This window comes from Petromyzon marinus, unplaced genomic scaffold (assembly GCF_048934315.1).
Source record: "Petromyzon marinus isolate PM22_M1 ecotype Great Lakes invasive population unplaced genomic scaffold, UKy_Petmar_22M1.pri1.0 PM_Scaffold_57, whole genome shotgun sequence".
Classification (NCBI taxonomy): domain Eukaryota; kingdom Metazoa; phylum Chordata; class Hyperoartia; order Petromyzontiformes; family Petromyzontidae; genus Petromyzon; species Petromyzon marinus.
In genome coordinates, this window is record NW_027423579.1 from 315,691 (window position 1) to 337,426 (window position 21,736).

Genomic DNA, 21,736 nt, shown 5'->3' on the forward strand with positions numbered 1-21,736 from the left:
AATGGCTGAGTGATTAGCTTGTGACTGGTCACAGAAATAGCTACGTTAAAAGTTAAAGCATACACATCCGCAGAGGCACCCCTTGATAAAGGAATTAGCATAGAATTTAGCATTGAAATAGCTAAGTTAAAGCATACACATCCGCAGAGGCACCCCTTGACAAAGGAATTAGCATAGAATTTAGCATTGAAATAGCTGCGTGATTAGCTTGTAACTGGTCACAAAAATAGCTACGTTAAAGTCAGAGCATACACATTCACCGAGGCACTTAGTACAAATCAAACAGTAGAATTTAGCATTGAAATAACTAGGCGAATTTAGCATTGAAATAACTGAGTGATTAGCTAGTGACTGGTCACAGAAATGACTATGTTGAAGTCAAGGCCTACACATCTAAGCTATTAAAGTGGACGTAAAATATGCCTTCATGAACTTGATGATTTAATGATTTGTAACTGGACGATTCGACTTATTTCAGTGAAATATGTTGCTACGTTACATGTTCTTCAAGCAGTTTCTGTAGTGTAGTGGTTATCACGTTAGCCTAACACGCGAAAGGTTCCTGGTTTGAAACCGGGTGGACACATTTTACGTAAAACCAAAACAATTCCTGTTTTATTTAAAGTACACGTAAAATGTGCCCTCATGAAAATGATGATTTCATGATTCTTCATTGTTGGCATAGGCCTATGCGAGTGAAGTATGTTGCAACTTCACACGTTTGACAAGCAGTTTCCGTAGTGTAGTGGTTATCACGTTCACCTCACACGCGAAAGGTCCCCGGTTTGAAACCAGGCGGAAACATTGTATGTAAAACCAAAACACTTTGTATTTTATTTAAAGTGGACGTAAAATATGCCTTCATGAAATTGATGATTTAATGATTTGACACTGGACGTTTCGACTTATTTCAGTGAAATATGTTGCTACGTTACATGTTCTTCAAGCAGTTTCCGTAGTGTAGTGGTTATCATGTTCGCCTAACACGCGAAAGGTCCCTGGTTTGAAGCCGGGTGGAAACATTGTAAGTATAACCAAAACAATTCGGATTTTATTTAAAGAGGACGCAAAATGTGCCTTCATGAACGTGATGATTTCATGATTCTTCATTGTTGGCATAGGCCTATGCCAGTGAAGTATGTAGCAACTACCCATGTTCTTCAAGCAGTTTCCGTTTTGTCGTGGTTATCACGTTCGCCTCAAACGCGAAAGGTCCCTAGTTTGAAACCGGGTGGAAACATTTTATCTAAAACCAAAACAATTCGGATTTTATTTAAAGTGGACGCAAAATGTGCCTTCATGAACGTGATGATTTAATGATTTGACATTGTTCGTTTCGACTTATTTCAGTGAAATATGTTGCTACGTTACATGTTCTTCAAGCAGTTTCCGTAGTGTAGTGGTTATCACGTTCGCCTAACACGCGAAAGGTCCCCGGTTCGAAACCGGGCGGAAACATTTTACGTATAACCAATAAAAATCGTATTTTATTTAAATTGGACCTAAAATGTGCTTTCATGAAGATAATGAATTCATGATTCTTCCTTGTTGGCATAGGCCTATACCAGTGAAGTGTGTTGCAACTTCACAAGTTTGACAAGCAGTTTCTGTAGTGTAGTGGTTATCACGTTAGCCTTACACGCGAAAAGTCCCTGGTTCGAAACCGGGCGGAAACATTTTATGTAAAACCAAAACAATTCGTATTTTTCTTCTTTGGTTCTTTCGGTAAAGTCACGTAGAATGAGAAAAAAGTAATAAATTGATAAAATAAAATAACACAATAATATTCTCACGACGTTTCGGCCACAACACAAGCGGCCTTCATCAGGTGAAGGGACGAGACTGTCTGGTAGGACAGCGCTGGAGTGAAAGAGCCACGTTCAGATCACGACCTTTAAGCTGTGTGAGAGGAAACAAAGCGCCTTGACAAAGGAATTAGCATATAATTTAGCATTGAAATGGCTGAGTGATTAGCTTGTGACTGGTCACAGAAATAGCTACGTTAAAAGTTAAAGCATACACATCCGCAGAGGCACCCCTTGATAAAGGAATTAGCATAGAATTTAGCATTGAAATAGCTAAGTTAAAGCATACACATCCGCAGAGGCACCCCTTGACAAAGGAATTAGCATAGAATTTAGCATTGAAATAGCTGCGTGATTAGCTTGTAACTGGTCACAAAAATAGCTACGTTAAAGTCAGAGCATACACATTCACCGAGGCACTTAGTACAAATCAAACAGTAGAATTTAGCATTGAAATAACTAGGCGAATTTAGCATTGAAATAACTGAGTGATTAGCTAGTGACTGGTCACAGAAATGACTATGTTGAAGTCAAGGCCTACACATCTAAGCTATTAAAGTGGACGTAAAATATGCCTTCATGAACTTGATGATTTAATGATTTGTAACTGGACGATTCGACTTATTTCAGTGAAATATGTTGCTACGTTACATGTTCTTCAAGCAGTTTCTGTAGTGTAGTGGTTATCACGTTAGCCTAACACGCGAAAGGTTCCTGGTTTGAAACCGGGTGGACACATTTTACGTAAAACCAAAACAATTCCTGTTTTATTTAAAGTACACGTAAAATGTGCCCTCATGAAAATGATGATTTCATGATTCTTCATTGTTGGCATAGGCCTATGCGAGTGAAGTATGTTGCAACTTCACAAGTTTGACAAGCAGTTTCCGTAGTGTAGTGGTTATCACGTTCACCTCACACGCGAAAGGTCCCCGGTTTGAAACCAGGCGGAAACATTGTATGTAAAACCAAAACACTTTGTATTTTATTTAAAGTGGACGTAAAATATGCCTTCATGAACTTGATGATTTAATGATTTGACACTGGACGTTTCGACTTATTTCAGTGAAATATGTTGCTACGTTACATGTTCTTCAAGCAGTTTCCGTAGTGTAGTGGTTATCATGTTCGCCTAACACGCGAAAGGTCCCTGGTTTGAAGCCGGGTGGAAACATTGTAAGTATAACCAAAACAATTCGGATTTTATTTAAAGAGGACGCAAAATGTGCCTTCATGAACGTGATGATTTCATGATTCTTCATTGTTGGCATAGGCCTATGCCAGTGAAGTATGTAGCAACTACCCATGTTCTTCAAGCAGTTTCCGTTTTGTCGTGGTTATCACGTTCGCCTCAAACGCGAAAGGTCCCTAGTTTGAAACCGGGTGGAAACATTTTATCTAAAACCAAAACAATTCGGATTTTATTTAAAGTGGACGCAAAATGTGCCTTCATGAACGTGATGATTTAATGATTTGACATTGTTCGTTTCGACTTATTTCAGTGAAATATGTTGCTACGTTACATGTTCTTCAAGCAGTTTCCGTAGTGTAGTGGTTATCACGTTCGCCTAACACGCGAAAGGTCCCCGGTTCGAAACCGGGCGGAAACATTTTACGTATAACCAAAAAAAATCGTATTTTATTTAAATTGGACCTAAAATGTGCTTTCATGAAGATAATGAATTCATGATTCTTCCTTGTTTGCATAGGCCTATACCAGTGAAGTGTGTTGCAACTTCACAAGTTTGACAAGCAGTTTCTGTAGTGTAGTGGTTATCACGTTAGCCTTACACGCGAAAAGTCCCTGGTTCGAAACTGGGCGGAAACATTTTATGTAAAACCAAAACAATTCGTATTTTTCTTCTTTGGTTCTTTCGGTAAAGTCACGTAGAATGAGAAAAAAGTAATAAATTGATAAAATAAAATAACACAATAATATTCTCACGACGTTTCGGCCACAACACAAGCGGCCTTCATCAGGTGAAGGGACGAGACTGTCTGGTAGGACAGCGCTGGAGTGAAAGAGCCACGTTCAGATCACGACCTTTAAGCTGTGTGAGAGGAAACAAAGCGCCTTGACAAAGGAATTAGCATATAATTTAGCATTGAAATGGCTGAGTGATTAGCTTGTGACTGGTCACAGAAATAGCTACGTTAAAAGTTAAAGCATACACATCCGCAGAGGCACCCCTTGATAAAGGAATTAGCATAGAATTTAGCATTGAAATAGCTAAGTTAAAGCATACACATCCGCAGAGGCACCCCTTGACAAAGGAATTAGCATAGAATTTAGCATTGAAATAGCTGCGTGATTAGCTTGTAACTGGTCACAAAAATAGCTACGTTAAAGTCAGAGCATACACATTCACCGAGGCACTTAGTACAAATCAAACAGTAGAATTTAGCATTGAAATAACTAGGCGAATTTAGCATTGAAATAACTGAGTGATTAGCTAGTGACTGGTCACAGAAATGACTATGTTGAAGTCAAGGCCTACACATGTAAGCTATTAAAGTGGACGTAAAATATGCCTTCATGAACTTGATGATTTAATGATTTGTAACTGGACGATTCGACTTATTTCAGTGAAATATGTTGCTACGTTACATGTTCTTCAAGCAGTTTCTGTAGTGTAGTGGTTATCACGTTAGCCTAACACGCGAAAGGTTCCTGGTTTGAAACCGGGTGGACACATTTTACGGTAAACCAAAACATTTCCTGTTTTATTTAAAGTACACGTAAAATGTGCCCTCATGAAAATGATGATTTCATGATTCTTCATTGTTGGCATAGGCCTATGCGAGTGAAGTATGTTGCAACTTCACAAGTTTGACAAGCAGTTTCTGTAGTGTAGTGGTTATCACGTTCACCTCACACGCGAAAGGTCCCCGGTTTGAAACCAGGCGGAAACATTGTATGTAAAACCAAAACACTTTGTATTTTATTTAAAGTGGAGGTAAAATATGCCTTCATGAACTTGATGATTTAACGATTTGACACTGGACGTTTCGACCTATTTCAGTGAAATATGTTGCTACGTTACATGTTCTTCAAGCAGTTTCCGTAGTGTAGTGGTTATCATGTTCGCCTAACACGCGAAAGGTCCCTGGTTTGAAGCCGGGTGGAAACATTGTAAGTATAACCAAAACAATTCGGATTTTATTTAAAGAGGACGCATAATGTGCCTTCATGAACGTGATGATTTCATGATTCTTCATTGTTGGCATAGGCCTATGCCAGTGAAGTATGTAGCAACTACCCATGTTCTTCAAGCAGTTTCCGTTTTGTCGTGGTTATCACGTTCGCCTCAAACGCGAAAGGTCCCTGGTTTGAAACCGGGTGGAAACATTTTATCTAAAACCAAAACAATTCGGATTTTATTTAAAGTGGACGCAAAATGTGCCTTCATGAACGTGATGATTTAATGATTTGACATTGTTCGTTTCGACTTATTTCAGTGAAATATGTTGCTACGTTACATGTTCTTCAAGCAGTTTCCGTAGTGTAGTGGTTATCACGTTCGCCTAACACGCGAAAGGTCCCCGGTTCGAAACCGGGCGGAACCATTTTACGTATAACCAATAAAAATCGTATTTTATTTAAATTGGACCTAAAATGTGCTTTCATGAAGATAATGAATTCATGATTCTTCCTTGTTGGCATAGGCCTATACCAGTGAAGTGTGTTGCAACTTCACAAGTTTGACAAGCAGTTTCCGTAGTGTAGTGGTTATCACGTTAGCCTTACACACGAAAAGTCCCCGGTTCGAAACCGGGCGGAAACATTTTATGTAAAACCAAAACAATTCGTATTTTTCTTCTTTGGTTCTTTCGGTAAAGTCACGTAGAATGAGAAAAAAGTAATAAATTGATAAAATAAAATAACACAATAATATTCTCACGACGTTTCGGCCACAACACAAGCGGCCTTCATCAGGTGAAGGGACGAGACTGTCTGGTAGGACAGCGCTGGAGTGAAAGAGCCACGTTCAGATCACGACCTTTAAGCTGTGTGAGAGGAAACAAAGCGCCTTGACAAAGGAATTAGCATATAATTTAGCATTGAAATGGCTGAGTGATTAGCTGGTGACTGGTCACAGAAATAGCTACGTTAAAAGTTAAAGCATACACATCCGCAGAGGCACCCCTTGATAAAGGAATTAGCATAGAATTTAGCATTGAAATAGCTAAGTTAAAGCATACACATCCGCAGAGGCACCCCTTGACAAAGGAATTAGCATAGAATTTAGCATTGAAATAGCTGCGTGATTAGCTTGTAACTGGTCACAAAAATAGCTACGTTAAAGTCAGAGCATACACATTCACCGAGGCACTTAGTACAAATCAAACAGTAGAATTTAGCATTGAAATAACTAGGCGAATTTAGCATTGAAATAACTGAGTGATTAGCTAGTGACTGGTCACAGAAATGACTATGTTGAAGTCAAGGCCTACACATCTAAGCTATTAAAGTGGACGTAAAATATGCCTTCATGAACTTGATGATTTAGTGATTTGACACTGGATGTTTTGACTTATTTCAGTGAAATATGTTGCTACGTTACATGTTCTTCAAGCAGTTTCCGTAGTGTAGTGGTTATCACGTTAGCCTAACACGCGAAAGGTTCTTGTTTTGAAACCGGGTGGACACATTTTACGTAAAACCAAAACAATTCCTGTTTTATTTAAAGTACACGTAAAATGTGCCCTCATGAAAATGATGATTTCATGATTCTTCATTGTTGGCATAGGCCTATGCGAGTGAAGTATGTTGCAACTTCACAAGTTTGACAAGCAGTTTCCGTAGTGTAGTGGTTATCACGTTCGCCTCACACGCGAAAGGTCCCCGGTTTGAAACCAGGCGGAAACATTGTATGTAAAACCAAAACACTTTCAACTTTATTTAAAGTGGACGTAAAATATGCCTTCATGAACTTGATGATTTAACGATTTGACACTGGACGTTTCGACCTATTTCAGTGAAATATGTTGCTACGTTACATGTTCTTCAAGCAGTTTCCGAAGTGTAGTCGTCATAATGTTCGCCTAACACGCGAAATGCCCCTGGTTTGAAACCGGGTGGAAACATTGTAAGTATAACCAAAAACAATTCCTGTTTTATTTAATGTGCACGTCAAATGTGCCCTCATGAAGATGATGATTTCATGATTCTTCATTGTTGGCAGAGGCCTATGCCAGTGAAATATGTTGCAACTTCACAAATTTGACAAGCAGTTTCCGTAGTGTAGTGGTTATCACGTTCGCCTAACCCGTGAAAGGTCCCTGGTTTGAAACCGGGTGGAAACATTTTACGTATAACCGAAATAAAATCGTATTTTATTTAAATTGGACGCAAAATGTGCTTTCATGAAGATGATGATTTCATGATTCTTCATTGTTGGCATAGGTCTATACCAGTGAAGTGTGTTGCAACTTAGCAGTTTGGACAAGCTGTTGCCATAGTGTAGTGGTTATCACGTTTGCCTCACACGCGAAAGGTCCCCGGTTTGAAACCGGGCAGAAACATTTTACGTTAAACCAAAACAATTCGGATTTTATTTAAAGAGGACGCAAAATGTGCCTTCATGAACGTGATGATTTCATGATTCTTCATTGTTGGCATAGGCCTATGCCAGTGAAGTATGTAGCAACTACCCATGTTCTTCAAGCAGTTTCCGTTTTGTAGTGGTTATCACGGTAGCCTAACACGCGAAAGGTCCCTGGTTTGAAACCGGGTGGAAACATTTTATCTAAAACCAAAACAATTCGGATTTTATTTAAAGTGGACGCAAAATGTGCCTTCATGAACGTGATAATGTAATGATTTGACATTGTTCGTTTCGACTTATTTCAGTAAAATATGTTGCTACGTTACATGTTCTTCAAGCAGTTTCCGTAGTGTAGTGGTTATCACGTTCGCCTAACACGCGAAAGGTCCCTGGTTTGAAACCGGGTGGAAATATTTTACGTATAACCAATAAAAATCGTATTTGATTAAAATTGGAACTAAAATGTGCTTTCATGAAGATTATGAATTCATGATTCTTCCTTGTTGGCATAGGCCTATACCAGTGAAGTGTGTTGCAACTTCACGAGTTTGACAGGCAGTTTCCATAGTGTAGTGGTTATCACGTTAGCCTTACGCGTGAAAGGTTCCTGGTTTGAAACCGGGCGGAAACATTCTATGTAAAACCAAAACAATTTGTATTTTATTTAAAGGGGACGTAAAATATGCCTTCATGAACTTGATGATTTAATGATTTGACACTGGACGTTTCGACTTATTTCAGTGAAATATGTTGCTACGTTACATGTTCTCCAACCAGTTTCCGTAGTGTAGTGGTTATCACGTTCGCTTTACACGCGAAAGGTCCCCTGTTCGAAACCGGGCGGAAACATTTTACGTGAAACCAAAACAATTCGTATTTTATTTAAAGCGGACGTAAAATATGCCTTCATGAACTTGATGATTTAATGATTTGCAACTGGACGATTCGACTTATTTTAGTGAAATATGTTGCTACGTTACATGTTCTTCAAGCAGTTTCCGTAGTGTAGTGGTTATCATGTTCGCCTAACACGCGAAAGGTCCCTGGTTTGAAGCCGGGTGGAAACATTGTAAGTATAACCAAAACAATTCGGATTTTATTTAAAGAGGACGCAAAATGTGCCTTCATGAACGTGATGATTTCATGATTCTTCATTGTTGGCATAGGCCTATGCCAGTGAAGTATGTAGCAACTACCCATGTTCTTCAAGCAGTTTCCGTTTTGTCGTGGTTATCACGTTCGCCTCAAACGCGAAAGGTCCCTAGTTTGAAACCGGGTGGAAACATTTTATCTAAAACCAAAACAATTCGTATTTTATTTAAAGCGGACGTAAAATATGCCTTCATGAACTTGATGATTTAATGATTTGCAACTGGACGATTCGACTTATTTCAGTGAAATATGTTGCTACGTTACTTGTTCTTCATGCAGTTTCCGTAGTGTAGTGGTTATCACGTTCGCCTAACACGCGAAAGGTCCCTGGTTTGAAACCGGGTGGAAATATTTTACGTATAACCAATAAAAATCGTATTTTATTAAAATTGGAACTAAAATGTGCTTTCATGAAGATTATGAATTCATGATTCTTCCTTGTTGGCATAGGCCTATACCAGTGAAGTGTGTTGCAACTTCACGAGTTTGGCAAGCAGTTTCCATAGTGTAGTGGTTATCACGTTAGCCTTACGCGTGAAAGGTTCCTGGTTTGAAACCGGGTGGAAACATTCTATGTAAAACCAAAACAATTTGTATTTTATTTAAAGGGGACGTAAAATATGCCTTCATGAACTTGATTATTTAATGATTTGACACTGGACGTTTCGACTTATTTCAGTGAAATATGTTGCTACGTTACATGTTCTCCAACCAGTTTCCGTAGTGTAGTGGTTATCACGTTCGCTTTACACGCGAAAGGTCCCCTGTTCGAAACCGGGCGGAAACATTTTACGTGAAACCAAAACAATTCGTATTTTATTTAAAGCGGACGTAAAATATGCCTTCATGAACTTGATGATTTAATGATTTGCAACTGGACGATTCGACTTATTTTAGTGAAATATGTTGCTACGTTACATGTTCTTCGAACAGTTTCCGTAGTGTAGTGGTTATCATGTTCGCCTAACACGCGAAAGGTCCCTGGTTTGAAGCCGGGTGGAAACATTGTAAGTATAACCAAAACAATTCGGATTTTATTTAAAGAGGACGCAAAATGTGCCTTCATGAACGTGATGATTTCATGATTCTTCATTGTTGGCATAGGCCTATGCCAGTGAAGTATGTAGCAACTACCCATGTTCTTCAAGCAGTTTCCGTTTTGTCGTGGTTATCACGTTCGCCTCAAACGCGAAAGGTCCCTAGTTTGAAACCGGGTGGAAACATTTTATCTAAAACCAAAACAATTCGTATTTTATTTAAAGCGGACGTAAAATATGCCTTCATGAACTTGATGATTTAATGATTTGCAACTGGACGATTCGACTTATTTCAGTGAAATATGTTGCTACGTTACATGTTCTTCAAGCAGTTTCCGTAGTGTAGTGGTTATCATGTTCGCCTAACACGCGAAAGGTCCCTGGTTTGAAGCCGGGTGGAAACATTGTAAGTATAACCAAAACAATTCGGATTTTATTTAAAGAGGACGCAAAATGTGCCTTCATGAACGTGATGATTTCATGATTCTTCATTGTTGGCATAGGCCTATGCCAGTGAAGTATGTAGCAACTACCCATGTTCTTCAAGCAGTTTCCGTTTTGTCGTGGTTATCACGTTCGCCTCAAACGCGAAAGGTCCCTAGTTTGAAACCGGGTGGAAACATTTTATCTAAAACCAAAACAATTCGGATTTTATTTAAAGTGGACGCAAAATGTGCCTTCATGAACGTGATGATTTAATGATTTGATATTGTTCGTTTCGACTTATTTCAGTGAAATATGTTGCTACGTTACATGTTCTTCAAGCAGTTTCCGTAGTGTAGTGGTTATCACGTTAGCCTTACACGCGAAAAGTCCCTGGTTCGAAACCGGGCGGAAACATTTTATGTAAAACCAAAACAATTCGTATTTTTCTTCTTTGGTTCTTTCGGTAAAGTCACGTAGAATGAGAAAAAAGTTATAAATTGATAAAATAAAATAACACAATAATATTCTCACGACGTTTCGGCCACAACACAAGCGGCCTTCATCAGGTGAAGGGACGAGACTGTCTGGTAGGACAGCGCTGGAGTGAAAGAGCCACGTTCAGATCACGACCTTTAAGCTGTGTGAGAGGAAACAAAGCGCCTTGACAAAGGAATTAGCATATAATTTAGCATTGAAATGGCTGAGTGATTAGCTTGTGACTGGTCACAGAAATAGCTACGTTAAAAGTTAAAGCATACACATCCGCAGAGGCACCCCTTGATAAAGGAATTAGCATAGAATTTAGCATTGAAATAGCTAAGTTAAAGCATACACATCCGCAGAGGCACCCCTTGACAAAGGAATTAGCATAGAATTTAGCATTGAAATAGCTGCGTGATTAGCTTGTAACTGGTCACAAAAATAGCTACGTTAAAGTCAGAGCATACACATTCACCGAGGCACTTAGTACAAATCAAACAGTAGAATTTAGCATTGAAATAACTAGGCGAATTTAGCATTGAAATAACTGAGTGATTAGCTAGTGACTGGTCACAGAAATGACTATGTTGAAGTCAAGGCCTACACATCTAAGATATTAAAGTGGACGTAAAATATGCCTTCATGAACTTGATGATTTAATGATTTGTAACTGGACGATTCGACTTATTTCAGTGAAATATGTTGCTACGTTACATGTTCTTCAAGCAGTTTCTGTAGTGTAGTGGTTATCACGTTAGCCTAACACGCGAAAGGTTCCTGGTTTGAAACCGGGTGGACACATTTTACGTAAAACCAAAACAATTCCTGTTTTATTTAAAGTACACGTAAAATGTGCCCTCATGAAAATGATGATTTCATGATTCTTCATTGTTGGCATAGGCCTATGCGAGTGAAGTATGTTGCAACTTCACAAGTTTGACAAGCAGTTTCCGTAGTGTAGTGGTTATCACGTTCACCTCACACGCGAAAGGTCCCCGGTTTGAAACCAGGCGGAAACATTGTATGTAAAACCAAAACACTTTGTATTTTATTTAAAGTGGACGTAAAATATGCCTTCATGAACTTGATGATTTAACGATTTGACACTGGACGTTTCGACCTATTTCAGTGAAATATGTTGCTACGTTACATGTTCTTCAAGCAGTTTCCGAAGTGTAGTCGTCATAATGTTCGCCTAACACGCGAAATGTCCCTGGTTTGAAACCGGGTGGAAACATTGTAAGTATAACCAAAAACAATTCCTGTTTTATTTAATGTGCACGTCAAATGTGCCCTCATGAAGATGATGATTTCATGATTCTTCATTGTTGGCAGAGGCCTATGCCAGTGAAATATGTTGCAACTTCACAAATTTGACAAGCAGTTTCCGTAGTGTAGTGGTTATCACGTTCGCCTAACCCGTGAAAGGTCCCTGGTTTGAAACCGGGTGGAAACATTTTACGTATAACCGAAAAAAAATCGTTTTTTATTTAAATTGGACGCAAAATGTGCTTTCATGAAGATGATGATTTCATGATTCTTCATTGTTGGCATAGGTCTATACTAGTGAAGTGTGTTGCAACTTAGCAGTTTGGACAAGCTGTTGACATAGTGTAGTGGTTGTCACGTTTGCCTCACACGCGAAAGGTCCCCGGTTTGAAACCGGGCAGAAACATTTTACGTTAAACCAAAACAATTCGGATTTTATTTAAAGAGGACGCAAAATGTGCCTTCATGAACGTGATGATTTCATGATTCTTCATTGTTGGCATAGGCCTATGCCAGTGAAGTATGTAGCAACTACCCATGTTCTTCAAGCAGTTTCCGTTTTGTAGTGGTTATCACGGTAGCCTAACACGCGAAAGGTCCCTGGTTTGAAACCGGGTGGAAACATTTTATCTAAAACCAAAACAATTCGGATTTTATTTAAAGTGGACGCAAAATGTGCCTTCATGAACGTGATAATGTAATGATTTGACATTGTTCGTTTCGACTTATTTCAGTGAAATATGTTGCTACGTTACATGTTCTTCAAGCAGTTTCCGTAGTGTAGTGGTTATCACGTTCGCCTAACACGCGAAAGGTCCCTGGTTTGAAACCGGGTGGAAATATTTTACCTATAACCAATAAAAATCGTATTTGATTAAAATTGGAACTAAAATGTGCTTTCATGAAGATTATGAATTCATGATTCCTCCTTGTTGGCATAGGCCTATACCAGTGAAGTGTGTTGCAACTTCACGAGTTTGACAAGCAGTTTCCGTAGTGTAGTGGTTATCACGTTAGCCTTACACGTGAAAGGTTCCTGGTTTGAAACCGGGCGGAAACATTCTATGTAAAACCAAAACAATTTGTATTTTATTTAAAGGGGACGTAAAATATGCCTTCATGAACTTGATGATTTAATGATTTGACACTGGACGTTTCGACTTATTTCAGTGAAATATGTTGCTACGTTACATGTTCTCCAACCAGTTTCCGTAGTGTAGTGGTTATCACGTTCGCTTTACACGCGAAAGGTCCCCGGTTCGAAACCGGGCGGAAACATTTTACGTGAAACCAAAACAATTCGTATTTTATTTAAAGCGGACGTAAAATATGCCTTCATGAACTTGATGATTTAATGATTTGCAACTGGACAATTCGACTTATTTCAGTGAAATATGTTGCTACGTTACATGTTCTCCAACCAGTTTCCGTAGTGTAGTGGTTATCACGTTCGCTTTACACGCGAAAGGTCCCCGGTTCGAAACCGGGCGGAAACATTTTACGTGAAACCAAAACAATTCGGATTTTATTTAAAGCGGACGTAAAATATGCCTTCATGAACTTGATGATTTAATGATTTGCAACTGGACGATTCGACTTATTTCAGTGAAATATGTTGCTACGTTACATGTTCTTCAAGCAGTTTCCGTAGTGTAGTGGTTATCATGTTCGCCTAACACGCGAAAGGTCCCTGGTTTGAAGCCGGGTGGAAACATTGTAAGTATAACCAAAACAATTCGGATTTTATTTAAAGAGGACGCAAAATGAGCCTTCATGAACGTGATGATTTAATGATTCTTCATTGTTGGCATAGGCCTATGCCAGTGAAGTATGTAGCAACTACCCATGTTCTTAAAGCAGTTTCCGTTTTGTCGTGGTTATCACGTTCGCCTCAAACGCGAAAAGTCCCTAGTTTGAAACCGGGTGGAAACATTTTATCTAAAACCAAAACAATTCGGATTTTATTTAAAGTGGACGCAAAATGTGCCTTCATGAACGTGATGATTTAATGATTTGATATTGTTCGTTTCGACTTATTTCAGTGAAATATGTTGCTACGTTACATGTTCTTCAAGCAGTTTCCGTAGTGTAGTGGTTATCACGTTCGCCTAACACGCGAAAGGTCCCCGGTTCGAAACCGGGCGGAAACATTTTACGTATAACCAATAAAAATCGTATTTTATTTAAATTGGACCTAAAATGTGCTTTCATGAAGATAATGAATTCATGATTCTTCCTTGTTTGCATAGGCCTATACCAGGGAAGTGTGTTGCAACGTCACAAGTTTGACAAGCAGTTTCCGTAGTGTAGTGGTTATCACGTTAGCCTTACACGCGAAAAGTCCCCGGTTCGAAACCGGGCGGAAAAATTTTATGTAAATCCAAAACAATTCGTATTTTTCTTCTTTGTTTCTTTCGGTAAAGTCACGTAGAATGAGAAAAAAGTAATAAATTGATAAAATAAAATAACACAATAATATTCTCACGACGTTTCGGCCACAACACAAGCGGCCTTCATCAGGTGAAGGGACGAGACTGTCTGGTAGGACAGCGCTGGAGTGAAAGAGCCACGTTCAGATCACGACCTTTACGCTGTGTGAGAGGAAACAAAGCGCCTTGACAAAGGAATTAGCATATAATTTAGCATTGAAATGGCTGAGTGATTAGCTTGTGACTGGTCACAGAAATAGCTACGTTAAAAGTTAAAGCATACACATCCGCAGAGGCACCCCTTGATAAAGGAATTAGCATAGAATTTAGCATTGAAATAGCTAAGTTAAAGCATACACATCCGCAGAGGCACCCCTTGACAAAGGAATTAGCATAGAATTTAGCATTGAAATAGCTGCGTGATTAGCTTGTAACTGGTCACAAAAATAGCTACGTTAAAGTCAGAGCATACACATTCACCGAGGCACTTAGTACAAATCAAACAGTAGAATTTAGCATTGAAATAACTAGGCGAATTTACCATTGAAATAACTGAGTGATTAGCTAGTGACTGGTCACAGAAATGACTATGTTGAAGTCAAGGCCTACACATCTAAGCTATTATAGTGGACGTAAAATATGCCTTCATGAACTTGATGATTTAATGATTTGTAACTGGACGATTCGACTTATTTCAGTGAAATATGTTGCTACGTTACATGTTCTTCAAGCAGTTTCTGTAGTGTAGTGGTTATCACGTTAGCCTAACACGCGAAAGGTTCCTGGTTTGAAACCGGGTGGACACATTTTACGTAAAACCAAAACAATTCCTGTTTTATTTAAAGTACACGTAAAATGTGCCCTCATGAAAATGATGATTTCATGATTCTTCATTGTTGGCATAGGCCTATGCGAGTGAAGTATGTTGCAACTTCACAAGTTTGACAAGCAGTTTCCGTAGTGTAGTGGTTATCACGTTCACCTCACACGCGAAAGGTCCCCGGTTTGAAACAAGGCGGAAACATTGTATGTAAAACCAAAACACTTTGTATTTTATTTAAAGTGGACGTAAAATATGCCTTCATGAACTTGATGATTTAACGATTTGACACTGGACGTTTCGACCTATTTCAGTGAAATATGTTGCTACGTTACATGTTCTTCAAGCAGTTTCCGAAGTGTAGTCGTCATAATGTTCGCCTAACACGCGAAATGTCCCTGGGTTGAAACCGGGTGGAAACATTGTAAGTATAACCAAAAACAATTCCTGTTTTATTTAATGTGCACGTCAAATGTGCCCTCATGAAGATGATGATTTCATGATTCTTCATTGTTGGCAGAGGCCTATGCCAGCGAAATATGTTGCAACTTCACAAATTTGACAAGCAGTTTCCGTAGTGTAGTGGTTATCACGTTCGCCTAACCCGTGAAAGGTCCCTGGTTTGAAACCGGGTGGAAACATTTTACATATAACCGAAAAAAATCGTATTTTATTTAAATTGGACGCAAAATGTGCTTTCATGAAGATGATGATTTCATGATTCTTCATTGTTGGCATAGGTCTATACCAGTGAAGTGTGTTGCAACTTAGCAGTTTGGACAAGCTGTTGACATAGTGTAGTGGTTATCACGTTTGCCTCACACGCGAAAGGTCCCCGGTTTGAAACCGGGCAGAAACATTTTACGTTAAACCAAAACAATTCGGATTTTATTTAAAGAGGACGCAAAATGTGCCTTCATGAACGTGATGATTTCATGATTCTTCATTGTTGGCATAGGCCTATGCCAGTGAAGTATGTAGCAACTACCCATGTTCTTCAAGCAGTTTCCGTTTTGTAGTGGTTATCACGTTCGCCTCAAACGCGAAAGGTCCCTGGTTTGAAACCGGGTGGAAACATTTTATCTTAAACCAAAACAATTCGGATTTTATTTAAAGTGGACGCAAAATGTGCCTTCATGAACGTGATGATTTAATGATTTGACATTGTTCGTTTCGACTTATTTCAGTGAAATATGTTGCTACGTTACATGTTCTTCAAGCAGTTTCTGTAGTGTAGTGGTTATCATGTTCGCCTAACACGCGAAAGGTTCCTGGTTTGAAACCGGGTGGACACATTTTACGGTAAACCAAAACATTTCCTGCTTTATTTAAATTGCATGTAAAATGTGCCCTCATGAAGATGATGATTTCATGATTCTTCATTGTTGGCATAGGCCTATGGCAGTGAATTATGTTGCAACTTCACAAGTTTGACAGTTTCCGTAATGTAGTGGTTATCACGTTCGCATAACACGTGAAAGGTCCCTGGTTTGAAACCGGGTGGAAACATTTTACGTATAACCAATAAAAATCGTATTTTATTTAAATTGGACCTAAAATGTGCTTTCATGAAGATAATGAATTCATGATTCTACCTTGTTGGCATAGGCCTATACCAGTGAAGTGTGTTGCAACTTCACAAGTTTGACAAGCAGTTTCCGTAGTGTAGTGGTTATCACGTTCGCCTCACACGCGAAAGGTCCCTGGTTCGAAACCGGGCGGAAACATTTTACGTAAAACCAAAACAATTCGTATTTTAATTAAAGTGTACGTAAAATTTGCCTTCATGAACTTGATGATGTAATGATTTGTAACTGGACGATTCGACTTATTTTAGTGAAATATGTTGCTACGTTACATGTTCTTCAAGCAGTTTCCGTAGTGTAGTGGTTATCATGTTCGCCTAACACGCGAAAGGTCCCTGGTTTGAAGCCGGGTGGAAACATTGTAAGTATAACCAAAACAATTCGGATTTTATTTAAAGAGGACGCAAAATGTGCCTTCATGAACGTGATGATTTCATGATTCTTCATTGTTGGCATAGGCCTATGCCAGTGAAGTATGTAGCAACTACCCATGTTCTTCAAGCAGTTTCCGTTTTGAAGTGGTTATCACGGTAGCCTAACACGCGAAAGGTCCCTGGTTTGAAACCGGGTGGAAACATTTTATCTAAAACCAAAACAATTCGGATTTTATTTAAAGTGGACGCAAAATGTGCCTTCATGAACGTGATAATGTAATGATTTGACATTGTTCGTTTCGACTTATTTCAGTGAAATATGTTGCTACGTTACATGTTCTTCAAGCAGTTTCCGTAGTGTAGTGGTTATCACGTTCGCCTAACATGGGAAAGGTCCCCGGTTTGAAACCGGGCGGAAATATTTTACGTATAACCAATAAAAATCGTATTTTAATAAAATTGGAACTAAAATGTGCTTTCATGAAGATTATGAATTCATGATTCTTCCTTGTTGGCATAGGCCTATACCAGTGAAGTGTGTTGCAACTTCACGAGTTTGACAAGCAGTTTCCGTAGTGTAGTGGTTATCACGTTAGCCTTACACGTGAAAGGTTCCTGGTTTGAAACCGGGCGGAAACATTCTATGTAAAACCAAAACAATTTGTATTTTATTTAAAGTGGACGTAAAATATGCCTTCATGAACTTGATGATTTAATGATTTGACACTGGACGTTTCGACTTATTTCAGTGAAATATGTTGCTACGTTACATGTTCTTCAAGCAGATTCCGTAGCGTAGTGGTTATCATGTTCGCCTAACACGCGAAAGGTCCCTGGTTTGAAGCCGGGTGGAAACATTGTAAGTATAACCAAAACAATTCGGATTTTATTTAAAGAGGACGCAAAATGTGCCTTCATGAACGTGATGATTTCATGATTCTTCATTGTTGGCAGAGGCCTATGCCAGTGAAGTATGTAGCAACTACCCATGTTCTTCAAGCAGTTTCCGTTTTGTCGTGGTTATCACGTTCGCCTCAAACGCGAAAGGTCCCTAGTTTGAAACCGGGTGGAAACATTTTATCTAAAACCAAAACAATTCGGATTTTATTTAAAGTGGACGCAAAATGTGCCTTCATGAACGTGATTATTTAATGATTTGACATTGTTCGTTTCGACTTATTTCAGTGAAATATGTTGCTACGTTACATGTTCTTCAAGCAGTTTCCGTAGTGTAGTGGTTATCACGTTCGCTTCAAACGCGAAAGGTCCCTAGTTTGAAACCGGGTGGACACATTTTACGTAAAACCAAAACAATTCCTGTTTTATTTAAAGTACACGTAAAATGTGCCCTCATGAAAATGATGATTTCATGATTCTTCATTGTTGGCATAGGCCTATGCGAGTGAAGTATGTTGCAACTTCACAAGTTTGACAAGCAGTTTCCGTAGTGTAGTGGTTATCACGTTCACCTCACACGCGAAAGGTCCCCGGTTTGAAACCAGGCGGAAACATTGTATTTAAAACCAAAACACTTTGTATTTTATTTAAAGTGGAGGTAAAATATGCCTTCATGAACTTGATGATTTAACGATTTGACACTGGACGTTTCGACCTATTTCAGTGAAATATGTTGCTACGTTACATGTTCTTCAAGCAGTTTCCGTAGTGTAGTGGTTATCATGTTCGCCTAACACGCGAAAGGTCCCTGGTTTGAAGCCGGGTGGAAACATTGTAAGTATAACCAAAACAATTCGGATTTTATTTAAAGAGGATGCAAAATGTGCCTTCATGAACGTGATGATTTCATGATTCTTCATTGTTGGCATAGGCCTATGCCAGTGAAGTATGTAGCAACTACCCATGTTCTTCAAGCAGTTTCCGTTTTGTCGTGGTTATCACGTTCGCCTCAAACGCGAAAGGTCCCTGGTTTGAAACTGGGTGGAAACATTTTATCTAAAACCAAAACAATTCGGATTTTATTTAAAGTGGACGCAAAATGTGCCTTCATGAACGTGATGATTTAATGATTTGACATTGTTCGTTTCGACTTATTTCAGTGAAATATGTTGCTACGTTACATGTTCTTCAAGCAGTTTCCGTAGTGTAGTGGTTATCACGTTCGCCTAACACGTGAAAGGTCCCCGGTTCGAAACCGGACGGAAACATTTTACGTATAACCAATAAAAATCGTATTTTATTTAAATTGGACCTAAAATGTGCTTTCATGAAGATAATGAATTCATGATTCTTCCTTGTTGGCATAGGCCTATACCAGTGAAGTGTTTTGCAACTTCACAAGTTTGACAAGCAGTTTCCGTAGTGTAGTGGTTATCACGTTAGCCTTACACGCGAAAAGTCCCCGGTTCGAAATCGGGTGGAAACATTTTATGTAAAACCAAAACAATTCGTATTTTTCTTCTTTGGTTCTTTCGGTAAAGTCACGTAGAATGAGAAAAAATAATAAATTGATAAAATAAAATAACACAATAATATTCTCACGACGTTTCGGCCACAACACAAGCGGCCTTCATCAGGTGAAGGGACGAGACTGTCTGGTAGGACAGCGCTGGAGTGAAAGAGCCACGTTCAGATCACGACCTTTAAGCTGTGTGAGAGGAAACAAAGCGCCTTGACAAAGGAATTAGCATATAATTTAGCATTGAAATGGCTGAGTGATTAGCTTGTGACTGGTCACAGAAATAGCTACGTTAAAAGTTAAAGCATACACATCCGCAGAGGCACCCCTTGATAAAGGAATTAGCATAGAATTTAGCATTGAAATAGCTAAGTTAAAGCATACACATCCGCAGAGGCACCCCTTGACAAAGGAATTAGCATAGATTTTAGCATTGAAATAGCTGAGTGATTAGCTTGTAACTGGTCACAAAAATAGCTACGTTAAAGTCAGAGCATACACATTCACCGAGGCACTTAGTACAAATCAAACAGTAGAATTTAGCATTGAAATAACTAGGCGAATTTAGCATTGAAATAACTGAGTGATTAGCTAGTGACTGGTCACAGAAATGACTATGTTGAAGTCAAGGCCTACACATCTAAGCTATTAAAGTGGACGTAAAATATGCCTTCATGAACTTGATGATTTAGTGATTTGACACTGGATGTTTCGACTTATTTCAGTGAAATATGTTGCTACGTTACATGTTCTTCAAGCAGTTTCCGTAGTGTAGTGGTTATCACGTTAGCCTAACACGCGAAAGGTTCCTGTTTTGAAACCGGGTGGACACATTTTACGTAAAACCAAAACAATTCCTGTTTTATTTAAAGTACACATAAAATGTGCCCTCATGAAAATGATGATTTCATGATTCTTCATTGTTGGCATAGGCCTATGCGAGTGAAGTATGTTGCAACTTCACAAGTTTGACAAGCAGTTTCCGTAGTGTAGTGGTTATCACGTTCGCCTCACACGCGAAAGGTCCCCGGTTTGAAACCAGGCGGAAACATTGTATGTAAAACCAAAACACTTTCAACTTTATTTAAAGTGGACGTAAAATATGCCTTCATGAACTTGATGATTTAACGATTTGACACTGGACGTTTCGACCTATTTCAGTGAAATATGTTGCTACGTTACATGTTCTTCAAGCAGTTTCCGAAGTGTAGTCGTCATAATGTTCGCCTAACACGCGAAATGTCCCTGGTTTGAAACCGGGTGGAAACATTGTAAGTATAACCAAAAACAATTCCTGTTTTATTTAATGTGCACGTCAAATGTGCCCTCATGAAGATGATGATTTCATGATTCTTCATTGTTGGCAGAGGCCTATGCCAGTGAAATATGTTGCAACTTCACAAATTTGACAAGCAGTTTCCGTAGTGTAGTGGTTATCACGTTCGCCTAACCCGTGAAAGGTCCCTGGTTTGAAACCGGGTGGAAACATTTTACGTATAACCGAAAAAAAATCGTATTTTATTTAAATTGGACGCAAAATGTGCTTTCATGAAGATGATGATTTCATGAATCTTCATTGTTGGCATAGGTCTATACCAGTGAAGTGTGTTGCAACTTAGCAGTTTGGACAAGCTGTTGCCATAGTGTAGTGGTTATCACGTTTGCCTCACACGCGAAAGGTCCCCGGTTTGAAACCGGGCAGAAACATTTTACGTTAAACCAAAACAATTCGGATTTTATTTAAAGAGGACGCAAAATGTGCCTTCATGAACGTGATGATTTCATGATTCTTCATTGTTGGCATAGGCCTATGCCAGTGAAGTATGTAGCAACTACCCATGTTCTTCAAGCAGTTTCCGTTTTGTAGTGGTTATCACGGTAGCCTAACACGCGAAAGGTCCCTGGTTTGAAACCGGGTAGAAACATTTTATCTAAAACCAAAACAATTCGGATTTTATTTAAAGTGGACGCAAAATGTGCCTTCATGAACGTGATAATGTAATGATTTGACATTGTTCGTTTCGACTTATTTCAGTGAAATATGTTGCTACGTTACATGTTCTTCAAGCAGTTTCCGTAGTGTAGTGGTTATCACGTTCGCCTAACACGCGAAAGGTCCCTGGTTTGAAACCGGGTGGAAATATTTTACGTATAACCAATAAAAATCGTATTTTATTAAAATTGGAACTAAAATGTGCTTTCATGAAGATTATGAATTCATGATTCTTCCTTGTTGGCATAGCCCTATACCAGTGAAGTGTGTTGCAACTTCACGAGTTTGACAAGCAGTTTCCGTAGTGTAGTGGTTATCACGTTAGCCTTACACGTGAAAGGTTCCTGGTTTGAAACCGTGCGGAAACATTCTATGTAAAACCAAAACAATTTGTATTTTA

The 21,736-nt window shown here is 39.0% G+C and overlaps 14 non-coding genes across 14 annotated transcripts; all 14 read left to right on the forward strand.

Moving 5' to 3' along the window:
- Positions 1–1,385: 1,385 nt before the first annotated feature.
- On the forward strand, positions 1,386–1,458 carry TRNAV-AAC (transfer RNA valine (anticodon AAC)). Its single transcript has one exon. It is a non-coding gene; the product is annotated as a tRNA-Val (tRNA).
- A 145-nt stretch (positions 1,459–1,603) lies between these two features.
- Positions 1,604–1,676, forward strand: TRNAV-UAC (transfer RNA valine (anticodon UAC)). Its single transcript has one exon. It is a non-coding gene; the product is annotated as a tRNA-Val (tRNA).
- Positions 1,677–3,342: 1,666 nt separating this feature from the next.
- Positions 3,343–3,415, forward strand: TRNAV-AAC (transfer RNA valine (anticodon AAC)). Its single transcript has one exon. It is a non-coding gene; the product is annotated as a tRNA-Val (tRNA).
- Positions 3,416–5,299: 1,884 nt separating this feature from the next.
- Positions 5,300–5,372, forward strand: TRNAV-AAC (transfer RNA valine (anticodon AAC)). Its single transcript has one exon. It is a non-coding gene; the product is annotated as a tRNA-Val (tRNA).
- A 2,758-nt stretch (positions 5,373–8,130) lies between these two features.
- Positions 8,131–8,203, forward strand: TRNAV-UAC (transfer RNA valine (anticodon UAC)). Its single transcript has one exon. It is a non-coding gene; the product is annotated as a tRNA-Val (tRNA).
- A 1,017-nt stretch (positions 8,204–9,220) lies between these two features.
- On the forward strand, positions 9,221–9,293 carry TRNAV-UAC (transfer RNA valine (anticodon UAC)). The gene has a single exon. It is a non-coding gene; the product is annotated as a tRNA-Val (tRNA).
- Positions 9,294–10,310: 1,017 nt separating this feature from the next.
- TRNAV-UAC (transfer RNA valine (anticodon UAC)) lies at positions 10,311–10,383 on the forward strand. The gene has a single exon. It is a non-coding gene; the product is annotated as a tRNA-Val (tRNA).
- A 2,322-nt stretch (positions 10,384–12,705) lies between these two features.
- On the forward strand, positions 12,706–12,778 carry TRNAV-UAC (transfer RNA valine (anticodon UAC)). The gene has a single exon. It is a non-coding gene; the product is annotated as a tRNA-Val (tRNA).
- Positions 12,779–12,923: 145 nt separating this feature from the next.
- On the forward strand, positions 12,924–12,996 carry TRNAV-UAC (transfer RNA valine (anticodon UAC)). The gene has a single exon. It is a non-coding gene; the product is annotated as a tRNA-Val (tRNA).
- Positions 12,997–13,141: 145 nt separating this feature from the next.
- Positions 13,142–13,214, forward strand: TRNAV-UAC (transfer RNA valine (anticodon UAC)). The gene has a single exon. It is a non-coding gene; the product is annotated as a tRNA-Val (tRNA).
- Positions 13,215–13,795: 581 nt separating this feature from the next.
- TRNAV-AAC (transfer RNA valine (anticodon AAC)) lies at positions 13,796–13,868 on the forward strand. The gene has a single exon. It is a non-coding gene; the product is annotated as a tRNA-Val (tRNA).
- Positions 13,869–15,971: 2,103 nt separating this feature from the next.
- TRNAL-CAA (transfer RNA leucine (anticodon CAA)) lies at positions 15,972–16,044 on the forward strand. Its single transcript has one exon. It is a non-coding gene; the product is annotated as a tRNA-Leu (tRNA).
- Positions 16,045–16,621: 577 nt separating this feature from the next.
- TRNAV-CAC (transfer RNA valine (anticodon CAC)) lies at positions 16,622–16,694 on the forward strand. Its single transcript has one exon. It is a non-coding gene; the product is annotated as a tRNA-Val (tRNA).
- Positions 16,695–17,493: 799 nt separating this feature from the next.
- Positions 17,494–17,566, forward strand: TRNAV-UAC (transfer RNA valine (anticodon UAC)). The gene has a single exon. It is a non-coding gene; the product is annotated as a tRNA-Val (tRNA).
- Positions 17,567–21,736: the final 4,170 nt, after the last annotated feature.